This window comes from Cuculus canorus, chromosome 10 (assembly GCF_017976375.1).
Source record: "Cuculus canorus isolate bCucCan1 chromosome 10, bCucCan1.pri, whole genome shotgun sequence".
In the NCBI taxonomy this organism is placed as follows: Eukaryota; Metazoa; Chordata; class Aves; order Cuculiformes; family Cuculidae; genus Cuculus; species Cuculus canorus.
The window spans coordinates 2,814,781-2,830,754 of record NC_071410.1 but is presented as its reverse complement, the minus strand read 5'-3'; positions in this window follow the sequence as shown (position 1 = coordinate 2,830,754).

Genomic DNA, 15,974 nt, shown 5'->3' with positions numbered 1-15,974 from the left:
TGCTGCTAACAAAGTCCTCCGTGTGCAGATTTTATTTAAATTCTCCTTTTCTTTTGATCTGGCTGTTGGTATTTGAAGCTGCCTGATATTTATCACTGCCTTCACACTACCTGCCTCAGTTTCCCTGGTGCATACCCCATGGCCCTCTTGCTTAATGCTGATCCGGCAGGGATGCTGGCAAGCCTGTCGCAGGCGAGCTGATGAAGTCAGACTAATGACTTAGGCTGGGTTCTGAATGTAAAGCCTTTGCCGTTTTGGTCGAGGGTTCTGTTTGTTTTGATTTACTTTGGGAGGGGTAGGAGGCGTCACACCCAGCAAAAACTCGGAGTATGCAGCAGCTACTCGGCTAGCAGATCTCGTCTGGCTGACTGAGCTTAGTGGTGAGCGTTCCGTGATACGCCACGGAGGGCTTGAGCGAGTCAAATGAGGATTTTAATTCATAGTTTTCGGTGTATTTCTCGTACTGTTAGGTTACTCATTTTAAAAGTGGCCATATTTTACTGTCAGTATCGCTTTAAAAGAGAGCGCTCATTTCAGTATAAATGAAAGGGAAGTGTTACAAGACAAATCTGTGACGAGTGTTCTTCTGTTGGTACAGATGGCATCTGTGTATTTTTATCACTATAAATCACTCACAGTTGGAGTCATACTCGGTCCAATATCTTGCTTTATGTTTATAAAAATAATCACAGGTTTAGATACGATATTAATCACCCAGTTCTTCAGAAACATTTGGATTGGTAGATAAAAAAACATATTTATTTTGAGAAAGCAAATGATACAATTATTTTCCACATATTTAATAATGTACCAATGATAAACTACATTGCAAAGCAATGGATTAGTAAGCTGAAATATTGATTTGTACGACTTATTTTTCTCATGCAATATATTGCAAGTGTATGACTGATAATTTGGGACTTGAAATAGTGCCAGAGATGCACTGAGGATAGTTACCTACAGTTAAATTCAAACTATATTTTTATATTTTTTCCCCAAAGTGCCAATCTATGGTAATATTCCTCAACAAGTCTTGAATTTGTTTTTTTATACTGTGATGACTCCAGTTGCATTCCAGCTCTGAACTGGTACTAGTCCACAGCTGCACCAGCTCAGAGGGGAGGACAGAAAGAATTTAAAGGCTAGGTTTCTGCTAGGAGGGAGCTCCTTGGATCTAATAGATTTAGATTAAACTATCTTTATAGTTTCCTGCTTCTAGGGATTACTGATGACTTGTTTGACTGTTGGCATAACCAAAGCCATTTACAGACTCTTGCATTATATAGGCTGGCTGTGCTGCGGAGATGCGCGCTCTCAGATTAGGAGTGTCCTGTCTGTTCTTTCAGTGCCAGAGACAAACCCCACAAGCACAGCATGGGCAACCATTTTTTTAGGCATGATAGTATAATGAATCCCTACAAATTATGTTGGCAGCATTCCTCGTAACAGAAATGAGCTGTGGGCTGTGCTCCCTTTTGTCTTTGCAAATTGGTAAAGAGGGAGCATTTTTGCTCTGAGCTTTCCAAACTCTGAGATACAGCCTAAAGGAAAGTAAAAAGAATAATTACTTCATTCTCTCAAACGAAAACAAGTTGCCCCCTGCTTTCCACAGGATACATGAAGGAAGCGAGCCTGTGTGTGCAAAAAATGTGATACGATGCCAACTGGTTGTATAACCTATGTGACCTGATCGAGATAGACGGCTTCTTACTCGGTTATTATTTTTTCATAATTAATGCAGTTTTCCTGTTCCAAACTTCAGCAATCACCCAGCTGAATTAACTCTTAAAGAATGGTATTCAAATTAAGAAATATTTAAATCCCACTAAGATGTAGCGAGATAATTTTGCCCAGTAACATCTATTGAAAACTATAAGAAAATGTGTGTTTCTTTAGGCAGACACGCCCAACCTAACCAGTTTCAAATTTGTACACACTTGCATTAGCAAATTGTAGCTTGCTTTGCTCAACTGAAGCATGAGTCATAAGGATATCAAAGAAAAGAACATCCAGAATTCACTTTAAGAGTAACAGTAATTATAAAATTGGTTGACTCAAATGAACAGTCGTCTTCATAAGCACAATTATCTTGAATGACCTTCTATCTAAATATGCCTCTACCCAAAGGGCCACCGCTTGCTTTCCCTGCTCATGTGAACCCCTTGAGCGTGTGAGCAGAATTATTCAGCAGGCAAGGTTAGAGTCGGGAGAGCTTTAGCACTGCTGAGCTACTTGTGTGTGTAAGAGCGTGGGAGGTGGGCTGCTTTGTTTCTGTCTTTGGTCCTGTAGTGCATATAACAAAGGTACTTTACTGTTAAATATTCCAGATCTACCAGGAGAACACATTTCTATTCATGGTATAAAATGTAATTAGAAAGAGTTCTCTGTCTTCACTTCATCAGTAAAATTCAGTTGTCTCTGTCATAGAGAAGGGACAAATTTTTCACTTAGTATTCTGCCTGGAGTAATTCCATTAACTTTGGGGTAGTTACTTGGTATTTACTGCCATGAATCCAAGTTCAGAATATGCCTCCTCATGTCTGAAAACACTCAAGAAACAGTTGTGAGAAGATCATGCTGCAGAAGATTGCACAGGGAGAAAGGATTATTTCAGAAAATAATTTGCCTAATCTATTTTATAAATTCATATTTACACAAATATGCATTTATATTTACATATTTACACATCATAGCAAAAGGGACATCAAAAGCCACCCAATTCCAGCCACTGTGATGAGCCGGGATCGCTTTGCCTAGAGCGCATTGTGTGAGAAACGGTCATGTGCTATCGGGAGTGCCTGAAATGGAATTCCATGCTTTGTCAGAAAGTACAGGCACTCGATCAAAGTGTTGTACCTAAAATTCGTAACAGAACATGAGAGAGGATTATCCCATACATACACATATTTTCCTATCAGCTAAGAATCTTCACTCTATTGCCATTTAACGATGGATCCATCACGCTTGCCAGCTGGCAGACTCAACAGATGACTGTTGGCATTGGGGGGGTTTTGGGGTAGAAATGCCTTATAATGCTTTACATATCGGGGCATTATTAATGTTTGGAATACATCTAGATGTGTTAAATATACAATATTATCCTTGTCCATAAACAGAAATTGATGTCATTAAGAGAGATCATAATTGGATATGTTTGTAATTAAGTAACTTTCTCTAGTGAAATCACATACCTTATAGTTCTTATATTGGTTCAAATATCATAAATATTAAAATGCGAGACAGACATCCTTCAAAAGAATACCACACTGTTGTACAAAACTATTATTTTAAAAAATGAATTATAAGACGGAGTTCTTTTCCTGATGAAAATATCATGTGAATTTGTGTATTATAACAACAGAATCTGGAAGGAAGAGCTGGAGCTATAGGAGCATGGAATTGAAGTAATACTGTGCAAATCTTTTGGAATTTCTCTGTGGAAGAATGAATTTCAAGCATGTCTTGTAATGCCTGTTAAATGGTCGTTACCTCAGTGAGGGACTTATGCGGTGTATTTCTTTACTTCCTCCTCCTTCCACTCTAGCAGTTGTACAAGATACCGGCTTGCATCAACTTATTGTATAATGTTTAATAGTGCCGTGATGTAACAGTATTAAATGTCCCAGAAAATGCAATGGGAACTCCCTGTGAAAACACTGTATAATTATTTCTTGCACTTGATTATAAGTGTGGAACAAGTCTAAATCAAAAAAATCATATTCAATTCACACGCAAAAAATATTCCTGGAATAGCTAAATAGAAATTATGAGGTAGGAGAGATCAGAAGTTGTTTCCCCACATCTGCAGGAGTGCACTCAGTGATTTGATACAGCAGATCGCAAATAAAAATAAATAAAAATAAATCTGTCTTAGATATTGTGTAAGAAAGAGATTTTTATGAAAAGTATTCTCAAGTATTACATCGATTTATAAATTCGTGTTAATGACTTGCTGGCTTGAAAAAAAGCATGAAGTAGAAAGGATGAACGAACAGAAAAATATTGGCATGTATTTAAAATTTTTATCAATAAAATAGTTGTTCAGGTGCTTGTCAGAAAAATATAACATACCAGGTATGAAATGGTATTAAAGTCTACGTGTGAGGTACATCAAAGTAATGATTCTAATAATTAAACTTTAATACGCTCCATTATTCTCTTTAATTCAAATATTATATCTGTAAAGATTTTTCTCCCTAGAGGTAATATGTACTAAAGACAGTCCTAATTATTTATCGTGAAGCTGTACTTAGATTAAAACCTATTGTAATCTGCTGTTTGCTAGGATTATAACCAAATTGTACTTATTTCTCTTTGCGTACGCAGGCTCCACGTCCTGAACACCGTGACTCACTCCACTGGCAGGTGAGCTCCCTCTTTCTCCCTACCTCTTGTTTGTGGTTCTTGGCAAGTATTTTCAAATGCAAATGCTTGACATTAACCAAGTGGCCTAATCTGCAGACACAGTGGCCTGAAATCCATATCGCCTTAGGCAGTATGCAGTTGTTCTGAATGTCCTATTACTGGCTTGGAATATTTTATAGTTACCATCTTTTCTACTGAAGCTCAAAAATGTAACCCGCGTGCGTTTGATTTCTTTGACATTTGTGACTGAAGAAAGCGAAGAATATCAGATTGACTAGTTAATCTAGGGACTGGTTTATGGGTTTGATAATGCAACTTGTTCTGCAGTGGCTACGGACAGGTTACAGCATGCCTGTAATTATATATCATATAAACACATTACAGCAGTAGTTTCTATAGGCACAGTTCCAGGAACAATCTGGGTTTGTTCTAAATAACAAATATAACACCATTGCGAAGTGTGGGAAACAGCGCGTAACATCCAGTGAAAACGCTGATGCTGGCAGGACGATGGTTTGGCTGCTCTCAATAGGAGAATACAAGAAAAAAGTAATTACTCGGAAATTGTTAGGAAGGGGTTGAAAGTAATTGTTTTGCCAAATTAGTAGGCTTGAAGATAAGACCAAATTCACTAGAAAATTCCTTACTGTCACTGTTTGGCAGAAGTATGTGAAGGGGAGGTTAACCAGCTGTTGTTTAAAATAATTGAAAAAAGCCTTTTTATGAGAAAGCCCCTCCTTCTGCCAGTTACTGTTCTTGCCTGACTGCCAGCTGCTGAGCTACTTGATGTTTCACGTATATCAAAGGGAGTGATGGACAAGAACATAGAATATGCAGAAGCATTTATGGTTGATCACATGGACCAAGCTGGGAGATACTTGCAGCTCCTTGTGACTATGTTCCTTTTTTTTATTCTAAGAGTGAATTTTCTCTGCGGCAGGGTGGCTCCTGGGACTCAGACATCAGCTTATATGTCTGCATTCAAAAATAAAAAAGATAGGACGGTTCCTTCTAACAATTCTTCTCTGTTACTGTTTTTATCCTTACGAAATCTGGTTGGAACGTAACAGATCCTTTCCTTTTCCAAGAACTCTTCGTAGCAGTCTAAAATGGAGTTCTAACCAGTCATAAGGATATCACCGGTGGTTTACCTGCTTGTTGAAAGTGGCTCACTGAAAACCAAACATACAAAACCTCACAACAAAAGAAATAATATTGTGGGAACAGTAGAAATAACCAGCTATTACCTATGCTGTAAGGGAAACTGCGCAAGGGAAAGAACATATCATCCTGTCAGCTTCGTCATAACAGGAGCAGCACGTGTTGCTTGTGGCTACGGTTTTAGTGTGGCCCCAGTGGGCTGTGCTGACCCTTCTCCATGAGCCATTCTGCTCGGGAAGAGCCGGGCAGGTTCCAGCACGGGGTCAGTGCTGACATCACGGCCAGAAAGCCACTTGGGAGGCGACACTGAGCCTGCAGTAGGAACTGCTGAGGTCTATCAACTCATCCTTTCTCTTCCACCCCAAGTACATAAAAACCTGCAAGGTTTGTTTTTTTGGTTTCTTGAACATGAATTGTGGCAAAACTGATCAATGTATTCACAATCATATATATTCATATGTTTTCATCATTTCAGTGTTTAACTCAAGGCCTGGGGGGTAGCATTTAAAACACCCATTTGTTGCAGGACAGTTTATTTTATAATTACTGTATGTAGAGAAGAAAGGAATGTCTATATCTAATTCAGTTTCCTATGCAGGACAGGAAAAAGGTGTAAAAATTGGAGAATAATTGGTGAGCTTCATATTCTGGCTGTGCAGCTACCATATTATGCTTTGTGATGAATCATTTAACATCCCTTTCCTTAGCTTGCCACCTGTAATGTGGCACAAAATGACAATTCACCATGCATGTGTACTCACTAAAAAGAAAGAGATTATTTCCCATCTTTACAAAGCTACATAAATGCAATGCAATGGTAGAGTACAGTTGTTACACTGTTTAATGAGAAGGAACCACGGGATTCTTTGCGAAGTTTCTCTTTGAAGAAAGAAATTTATCAGGATATGTTCCACGAAAAGACTTTGGACAGAACTTATGGTCCAGAACACCTTGTCTGTAACAACTTTTAGAAACATTGGGCATGTGATCTTGGCTTGCTCTCTTAATAAGCAGTGATGATGCTTATCCTTATTGCTATTATTATACTTATATAGCTGATTAAATGTCATAACACTTGGAAATTAAGGTTCGATTTGATTACAATAGGACAGCTGTTAGGTGTAGAGATGACTGCCCTTTAATTCACTGTCTTTGAAGTTTAACTCCACCCTACAAAGCACCTTCTTCCTGATTTATATCCATCATTATACCTGTAAAATGCTTGCACAAGATTCATGTGTATTGCATTTGAAACTTCACCAAGGTTACAGATCAAAACTCCTTGAATCGGAGTCACAGCAGAATTGCCTGGTCACTTATCTTTCCCAAAGCACTGGGCTAAGATAAGTGAAAACATCTCAGCTATCATCTTCAATGGAAGCTACACAGCACGGTCCATTCTATAGTTCTACTGCCATCAGACGATAAACATTAAAATTGTGAATCTAAATTACATACAAATATTTTAATAAAATTAGCCAGATAATGTGCTATATTATAAGTTTTCTATATGAATACCTTTAAGGGAATTTCTGCCAGCTCAGTTCCTTTCCCTTTGCGCTGTTTTCCTCAGCCATCAGCACAATCAGTAGTGACAAAGCCACTTCAAAAGCAAAATTTGTTTTCAAATTCTGTTCCTATTTTAAGAATCCCGGACCAGGTAACCTCCATAAATTATTATACAAAACCAATCTCTGGGAGCAAAGTCAGGTGCAGGACATAAAGCATAATACATAATTTGTGAACTTTAGGAAAAATGTTGAACATTCTCAACATTGTATTTTCCTGTTTGTCTTGGAATACTACACAGACAGTAAGAGCTATCGTAATCACACTGATGATGTCAGTTTGAGTTACTGCATAAGGCTCTATTAGCGCTGACAACTTTTCATAGAATCATTGAATCATTAGGTTGGAAAAGACCTTGGAGATCATCAGCTCCAACCGTACCTGTCTGCTACTAAATCATGTCCTCAGGCACCTCATCTACCCACTTTTTAAACCCCTTCAGGGATGGGGACTCCCCACCTCCCTACGCAGCCTCTGCCCGTGCCCGAGAACCCTTTCTGTGAAGAATTTTTTCCTGATGTCCAATCTAAAGACAAGCTGATTTCTCCTTTTGGTGCTCTTTCAGGTATTTCCAGGGAGAGTCTCTGGTTTTGTTTGTGGGTTGTTTTTTTTTTTTTGAAGTGGCTATTTCTTTGAGATGACTAACTTTGTTGTCTTACATTCTTTAATGTGTGAAAGGGAAAGGAAGTAAAATTTTTCTCTCTGTTCACCACAAACAGTTCTAGAAAGAATGGTCTTAACTGGCAGCAAGGGGAATTTAAGCTAAATTTGGGGAATATGCTCTGATGGCAACAGTTAAGCACTGGAATAGATTATCTACACAGCATATGCTATTTCTATAAAGAGACTGACAGACTCTAAGAAGTATATTGGTGTAGCTGATCCTGGCTTGGCACAAGCAAATGTATGAAATGACCTGTCAAGGTCCCTTCCGCTTTCCATTGTTGATGAATCAAGACAAGAAATAAAGTGTGCCCCATTTCTCTTCAGCCTCAGCAGAGGCTGACTTACATTTCTTTCTTTTCCTTGTCAAGGCAGAAGTAATCACCCTGATGTGCTTTTATTCTGTTGGTTTATTGGTTCATTATTCAGTTTGTGTGGCTTGGAGAAGCAGGTTTTGCAGTTGTAAGCAACAAAGATAATCATGGTGCTTTGTGGTTCTCTTTCACTTTTCTTCTAAGGCTGACAAAGGATCTTTACAATATGAATGAAAATATAACGGTCATTCTTAGAGGCTTTAACTGTCATATCCATAAAAAAAAATACACCAACATACGTTAAGTCCACACGGTAATTTAACGAGAACAGAGACAAGTTTTGTGTTCTCAAAATCCTGTCCCTCAAAACTCTGATTAGTTGGGAAAAAACCCCAAGCTGTTGACGCTAGGAAGCTATACTGCATTTTTCCGTTAAAGAATGTCATAGGCAAATTCAGTTTGTCATTAGAACTCTGAAATTCTTATCTGTGAAGCCAAGAGAGTTTTTTCCAGGTGGAAAGATATGTAATTCACTGGGATGGGGGAATGGTAGTTAAGCTCATTTGACAGAGAGAGCTCTCTTATGTCCGAAATCCTAGAATGAAATTCTTCGCACATGTTTGTGCATTCGGTGAAATCAGAGGTCTTTGTACTATGTTTACTGAACAGCTTTTATGAGATATAAATACCAGCACATTCTGGTAAGTTTTTAACAAACAGAATGGTCTGCTCAATCCCAATATGGTCCGGTGTTAGAGCAGATTGGATGGTGCACTGCGATGATGGGAAATGCATTCAAATTTTATCCAATGGCAGGTATGGTTTATAAATTTAGACACATGGTGGGTGTAGAGAAGCCGATTGTATAGCATTATTCATTACGTGCCTTATATCAAGTTTTGGCTCCTGTTCTGTTCAATGATTGCACATTAGCATTCTTCTTGATTTTTGGTGCATGAAGGTTCCTGCAGAACTGGTTTGAACTAGTCACTCTGGCTTAAAGCATATTCTTTCTTCTGTCCCTGTTGTTAGAAAAACTTACTATTGATTGTTGATGATTTTTCAGTACTCTTCCCCGTTCCTAGCCATATCTCTGAAACACCACTCATAGGTGGAGAGATAGGGGACTGATGGGTCACTTGTGAAGGCCCCTGACAACAACCTTCTACTTTGGCCGCAGGTAGGAGGTTCTTCTGTGTCTCTCTGACTGATGGGTTGGGTTATCGGCTGACTTGCAGTTAGAATAATAAGGCAATTACTAAGTCAAGAGTGCTGGAAGTGATAGTCTAAATTGCACTGACCACAGAATTAGTACCTTGTGAGGGAGAACACAATTATTCTCTCTCTTCCCTCTTGCTGTCTGCAAAGCACATCTCTTTATGCAGAGTTTATTTTAGCCACTTGCTCTTTGGTGTAAAGTGCTTTCATTCTACTTTGTGAATAATATTTCTTAGAGGCAGAGAGGTTGGGCTGCTAGGAATGGGGGAATGTCTTTTCTGATACAGTTAAGATGGTTATTATTAGGTCTTTTCTAACCTACTGATTCTATGATTCTATGATTATTATTATGGTTACAAGGTGAGAATTTTAATGGCTGATAAGAATAGCGGATAAATTAACAAAGCCACATGCAGCATGCACTTACATGAAGACCTACAGTCTGAAACTTGCCACCTCTTATTTATCCATTTTCACTGTAGAAAAAATAATTCTAGTATTCTTATCTTCAAATAATAAAACTTGTTTTTCAGATGGTATAAATTAACACAGAAGACCGATATCTCCCTTGCAAAGGAAGTAACTGCTTCTCAAGTTGTTTATCTCCACTAGCCTCGCAAGTAAGGACTGCTGTCAGTACAGGTATTAGAAGAGACCTCATGTTGCTTTTAAGATTTTGTGAAAACACGCTAGTCTTAAAACAATCTGTTTTAACTTGAAGTTTTTAAGCCTCTTTTAATTTGGCTTAAGGCCTGAACCTGTTTATGACTGACTACTCTAGTTTGTTGACTGGTCTAACAGCAATAGAAAGTAGGGAAGTGACTGTGTTGACAAATATTCCAAGATACTTGTAACAATTCCTGTAGGTCACTGAATAAAGTGACTAAATATAAGTGAAAATGTTGCTGCTGACTTCAGCTACCCTAAAGCCTGGGCCATGCACACACCTTTGGATACCTGCTCACTTCTTCCAGCGCTGCTGAGATGCTGGTAGTGAAAGAAGAGGCAGCTTAGCGCTTTGTTAATAAATTGCCTATTGACAGGTAAATTCAGATTGTGTTTCTTGTGTTTCTGAACACTGGAAACACACTTCAGGCAGAAGGGAGCTGCACACAATACACTCCAGAAGCTGCTGAGGTCCAGAAGTTTATAGAAAGGGTTTATGCTATGCCATTGTTTCCAGACAAAAGGAACTGTTAAAGACACTTCTTCACAATGTAACTAATGCAGCAATATTACATACCACACAGAGGCTTATTTTAATGTGTTTGTGTAGGTATGTTTGCTTTTCAGTAGGTGTATTCCTCACAAGTTATGCACGTTGATACTTTTTGTGACAAATATAGTAATGCACAAATATAAATATTTGTAAAAGGACAAGTATGGGTGAGCCAGAAAGCAGAGCAGGAACGCTGAAGAACTACCTGAGTGTAAATAAGCTAACATTGAAAACACAACCTGATAATATTTAAATGCATCTCTGTTAAATGGCAAAAGTAAATAATCTGATATAAACGTAAAAGCACCAGCTAATGTAGGTTGAAATAACAGCATGAGGTTTTGGTATTGTGCACGTTTAAACTCATACACATGTGTAAATCACCAGCATTCCCACAAGAGGGAACTTCTTCATGGTTCTACTTGCTTAGAATAATCTATATCCAGAGATGACAGGAAACTACCATTAATAATTCGTTAAGCTTCTTTAAATGAAAAAACAGAAGGCAGTTAGGGGAAGCTGAGGCTCTTTAATCTTTCGCTGCTCAACAGACTTTGTCCTTACTCTGTAGCCTTAAATGGAACGTGTGTACGTAGACCTACCTTGGAGAAAGGTGCAAAGTATAACATTATTCATAATAAGAGAGTAATCCTCCATATCAGGGTAGGTTGTTTTAAGACATCATTTACAACCCAACCGAATGTGGTTGTCTTGGAAGGTGTGGGGGAAGTTGCAGGTACAGAATTAAAAATATTCATTATTTTGTATGACTTCTTTCCAGAAGGAACTTCACATAAGTGGGGAAAAGAGTAATCACATTAAGAGGTTGAAACTAGGAAAAGCTTTCTGAGTCAGTTACGATGCCTACCAAAACGGTGAGCTGTTCATTCCCTCCTGCGTACCAGTGTTGTTAAAACCAGAGCAGTCTGACAGTGCTCCTCTCAAAATTGGCAGGAAACCCAGCGCTGCTGGCAGCACAGGAGAACAGAGCCCCTGCTTTCTCTGTCAGGAATGCCGCGTTCACTTGTCTGATGCACATTTCTGATGCATTAATCATTCCTCTTTCAACTTCCATTTTCACAGGCTCACACGTACATAAATAAGGGTGAGATACTGAACTAAGAAAGAGTTACAGGATTAATGTTTGTGCTTCCTAAAGCCTGTGCCTTGGCCCCATTAATTCTTGTATTCTAGTTCAGGTACAGAGGCAAAACAGCCTGGTCAGCTGCTGCATTTTCAGTGGGTGCTGGAAAAGCAAGTAAAAGCAAGTCTGAGAATAGACAGGGAGTGGATTGGGTCAAAATAAAAATACCTTCCTCGCTAAAGTCCAGCAGTTGTGGTTTTGAAATGCAATCTTTCTAATAATGAAATTAAGACCAAAATTCATTTAACTGGAATATTTTAATTTTGACTTTTTCCCAACTTTAAAATAAAAAAAAAAAGGAGCTATGAAATTAAGCATAAGAGCACCCTCGATCCCTATCAGCAAAAGAATCTCACTTTTTGAAGAATAAGGATGAGTTAAATCTCGTCAGGTGTCTTGTGGCCTTAAAAAAAATAAAGAGAGAGAGAAATGTTGCCATTCAGTCTATTCCAATATGTACCAGAAATCATACAATGCAATCAGAAAATCAAATATTCATCACTTTACATAAGGCTCCTATCTGAATTCTGTCCTGTGCTAGATAAAAAGTCTAAACTGCAAAAAGGTTTTAAAAGATAATTAAAACTTTTATGCTTAGATGGGTTATAAAAGCTATAAAGCCTTCCAGTAAAGGCAAGCTCTCATAAACAAAATATCACGTCCTATTTAAAAGAACTGTTTCATGTTGTTTACGCTGCCAAGTTGCTGATCGTGCATAAAGTTGTTCTCTTAATAATGAGTTGGGTAGAGTAACACCCATCATCCAAAAATCTGTTACCTTGTAGGAGATCTACATTTTAATCAGCTGCTGAAACAGATGTGGGAGGAACGTCATGAGCTCTGTTTCTGAAATCGGAGAGAAGCAACTACACATCTATGGGGGGGGAAAACCCATGAAGTTGGTTTCTTGCTTTCTACCTGACCAGCAAGAGACAAATTATGAATGCAAGCTTTCTCCAAAGAGAAAGTTCTAATATAAGGGCTCAAAAGGAATAAGTTTATAAATTCTGCACAGTGTTTTACTTCAGCAAAACCAAAATCTTACTAAATGCATTCATTACCTGGAAACTTTTCCATGTTACATAAAGACAAAACAGCATAAACTCCGTATTCACAGAAATAGTTAAAATTTCAGGTAAAATTACAGGAATATGGCAAAATTTCTGTCACTCCAGGGGAAAGGAACTATGGAAAAAAACCCTAAATTTCATGACAGAAAGGTATATGCTTATAAACTCTACCTGTTTAAATATACCTAGTCAAATAACATGGTGTAAAAGAGGATATCTAGGTCACAATGTGGAGACAGCATTGGATATTAGAACAGTGTGGCCACAGTAGCAGGAAACAGGTTAGTGTCCCTATTCCAGTTTCTGTGACCAGATTGCCGGAGCTATTTAGCCATTAGGTTCTAATCTATGTAGAGCTACAACAGACATTGACCAAAGAACTGGCTATTAATTTCACTTGTTATTTTAAATACCTATCACCCTTCATCCGGGCCATAAAACTTCTATAGCACTTGAGTAACGTGGAGATGATAATGTCTCTGAAATCAGGTATATCTCGAAGCATTCTTTCTTCTTGATAGGCTATTGGGTGGAAAAATAGTTGATAAAATCTATAGTAGATTTTATTTACAGGTGCTAAGAACTTGTTCCCTTGCTTTTAGTAATTTTATACAGTTTTTCAGACAAATTCCTAACACTTTTCTGCATTATTTGCTTAACGATTTCAGATTTTCCTTAAAAACAGACCAGCTGTTTCTGTGACATATTTTTAGTCATGTATAAGTAAAAGCAAAGATAAATAAACACTGAAATCTTTACCTTGTTCTCACTAAAATGCAACATTTATTTTAAATACATCCCAGTCCCAGCTCCTTTATCTCCTTTAATAAAGAGGAGTGTTCCTTAGGCAGTCTGTCCAGGAGAGGGAAATGCAAATTGTGGCTTTGGAATTGAATTCACTTCCTTCTCTTTGGTCATAATGAACGTAATATCTTTCCTTGGCACGAAACTCAGAAGTATCCAGCTTTGCAGATCATCTGACTGTGTTCCACATGCCTGCAGGCCCTCTATCAGTTTTCTTAGAGTATCACTAACCTATAAATTAGAACTGGCAGCATAATATAGGTATCGCTGATAAGCACTCAGAACACTTTTGCAGTATCATGAAAAGATAAAAGTTTAGCATGATCTTTTGCAATTTAATTTGTACTAAGCCTCATGGTTGGATAGAATTCCGTACTTAGCATACTATGTTATATTTTCAAGTTATTTTTTTCAGTCATGTTGGATAAACGATGACTGGTAGCGTTTCATTATAATGAGGCATTCACTCTTTAGCGTGCCGAATAAGGTCTTTAATGAAAACAAAAACCAGTTTGCTGCAATTGCCAAGGCACAAACCAGAAGGGCAAAGGATCAGGCAGTAGAGAGCAACCTGTCATCCTTTTGCTCAGGATCCTCTATCCTGAAATTGCTGTGGCAGATGGGGCTCCAGGTGCCACAGAGCCAATACTCCCTCTACACTGTGAGGTTTTCACCAGTCAGACCTTTGCTCTCTACTCATCTGTTGTTTCCCCTTCCCCACTCCTCTCGTCATGGCTCCTCTATAATCCTTTGTACCCCAGTGTATGTTTGCATAGTACATACACATAAATGTATGTAGGTACGAGGAGGGTCAAGCAGGAGATCTGCGGTCCTGGTGTTCCAGAGGTTTCTGATGCAGAGCATCTGTAGTTGTTTAATGAAAGAAAGAGGAATTAGAGCACAAAAAATATTCTAAACCAGGTCAGCGCTGTTTTATTATGCAGCTTTGCAGTCAAAAATCACATTTTCTGTTTTCCCAGGTGTCAGGCTGCCACCTGTGTTTGCAAAAGAGTAAATTTAACTTCACTGCTTTGAAGCGTTTACATTCTTCCCCATCACCTTGACCCACCACTTCTCCATCTGCATATATTTCTATTGAGCTAAGTCTGGCTTCATCTTCTGTCCAATTCTTTCTGCCTCTGTCCTTCCAGTAAGGTATTGTTCTATGTTTGGCCGGATGGAATGAAGAGAGGTGTCCTCTGGCTTTCCCTTCCAGGTGTTGTCCTGCTGTCAGCACAGTCTGAGCCAGGTAGCCGGGGGTGAAGAGGTTAACAGAACAAAGTGGCTGCACTGGGCTATATGGATCAGGGGCTGAAGACAGGCACCTTCCTCCAAACCTCACTGCATTGAGACTCTTCCTTCAAAGGGAGGACCAGAACACCAAAGCCTCTGCTTACTAGCTGGGTCTGACTTCCCTTTCAGTCTCTAAAGCCTTCCTTTCATCTGAAAGCAGATTTTTATCTCTGCCTCATCATGTTGCTTGTGGGGTGCAGGTGCCTGCCAGTTTGCCAGCTTCTTAACCCTCTCTTCCTCAACCTCTCCAGAGAGTTTCCCAACCCTATATGACAAATAATTTCAAGTACTAAAATGTAGACACCAGAACACAATATTTTTTTGTAGTGGTTTCCCAAGTGAGTGATTTTCTCCCCTATTTTATATCAAAATACAGTTTTATTCTTCCTAGCTGCAGCTGTCACAGCAAGAACTCATAAACACCCTGTAAATACAGGATGGAGTATCGCTCTTGGCTTTAAACACATATAAAACTTTGGTCACATTAAAATTCAAGTGCTTTGTTTGAGGCTCTTTTCATTAACTGGTACAGATCACTGCACATATATTACTTACTGCTATTATTTATGAATCTAATAATCCTCACCACATCTACAAAGCTTTCCGGAAGTTCTCGTGGATTTCCATTACAATGGGATGACTTAGGGCTTGCTTTGTGCTGACCCTGGTAAGAATCTTCCAAGACATTCTTTATTAAACAGGGCAGTACATGGCATGCCGGTAAGATGCTTGAGCACCTAACCAATGCATTTTCAATCGCAGCACTTTTTTCCGCCTCAGGAATATTACTCCAGTTTCTGTAGCTTCCTACTGAAGCATGAGACAACCTCTTACGTTTTGTGGAAAAGAGAGACTGGGTTGTTGTAACCAGATTTTATTGCTTTCCAAGATAGGGTCTTTTTTTAATTGTTTTGTGAGAAGCCTTAGATAGCTTTTCCAAGCTGGTGAGCCAAGAATGACGTTTTAAGAGAATATGGGTTTCCTTTGCGTACAGTATTGAAACCAGCAGGATAGAACTTACCTCTAATGCTTTTTTTTATGCAGTCCTATGTAAACCAGATGTCTGTTTGGGTTTAATGCCTGAAGGAAAAGCAAAACTTATATTTGATGAATGTTTCCAGATGTCACAGTACCTTAAAACAGTGAATTGTGGT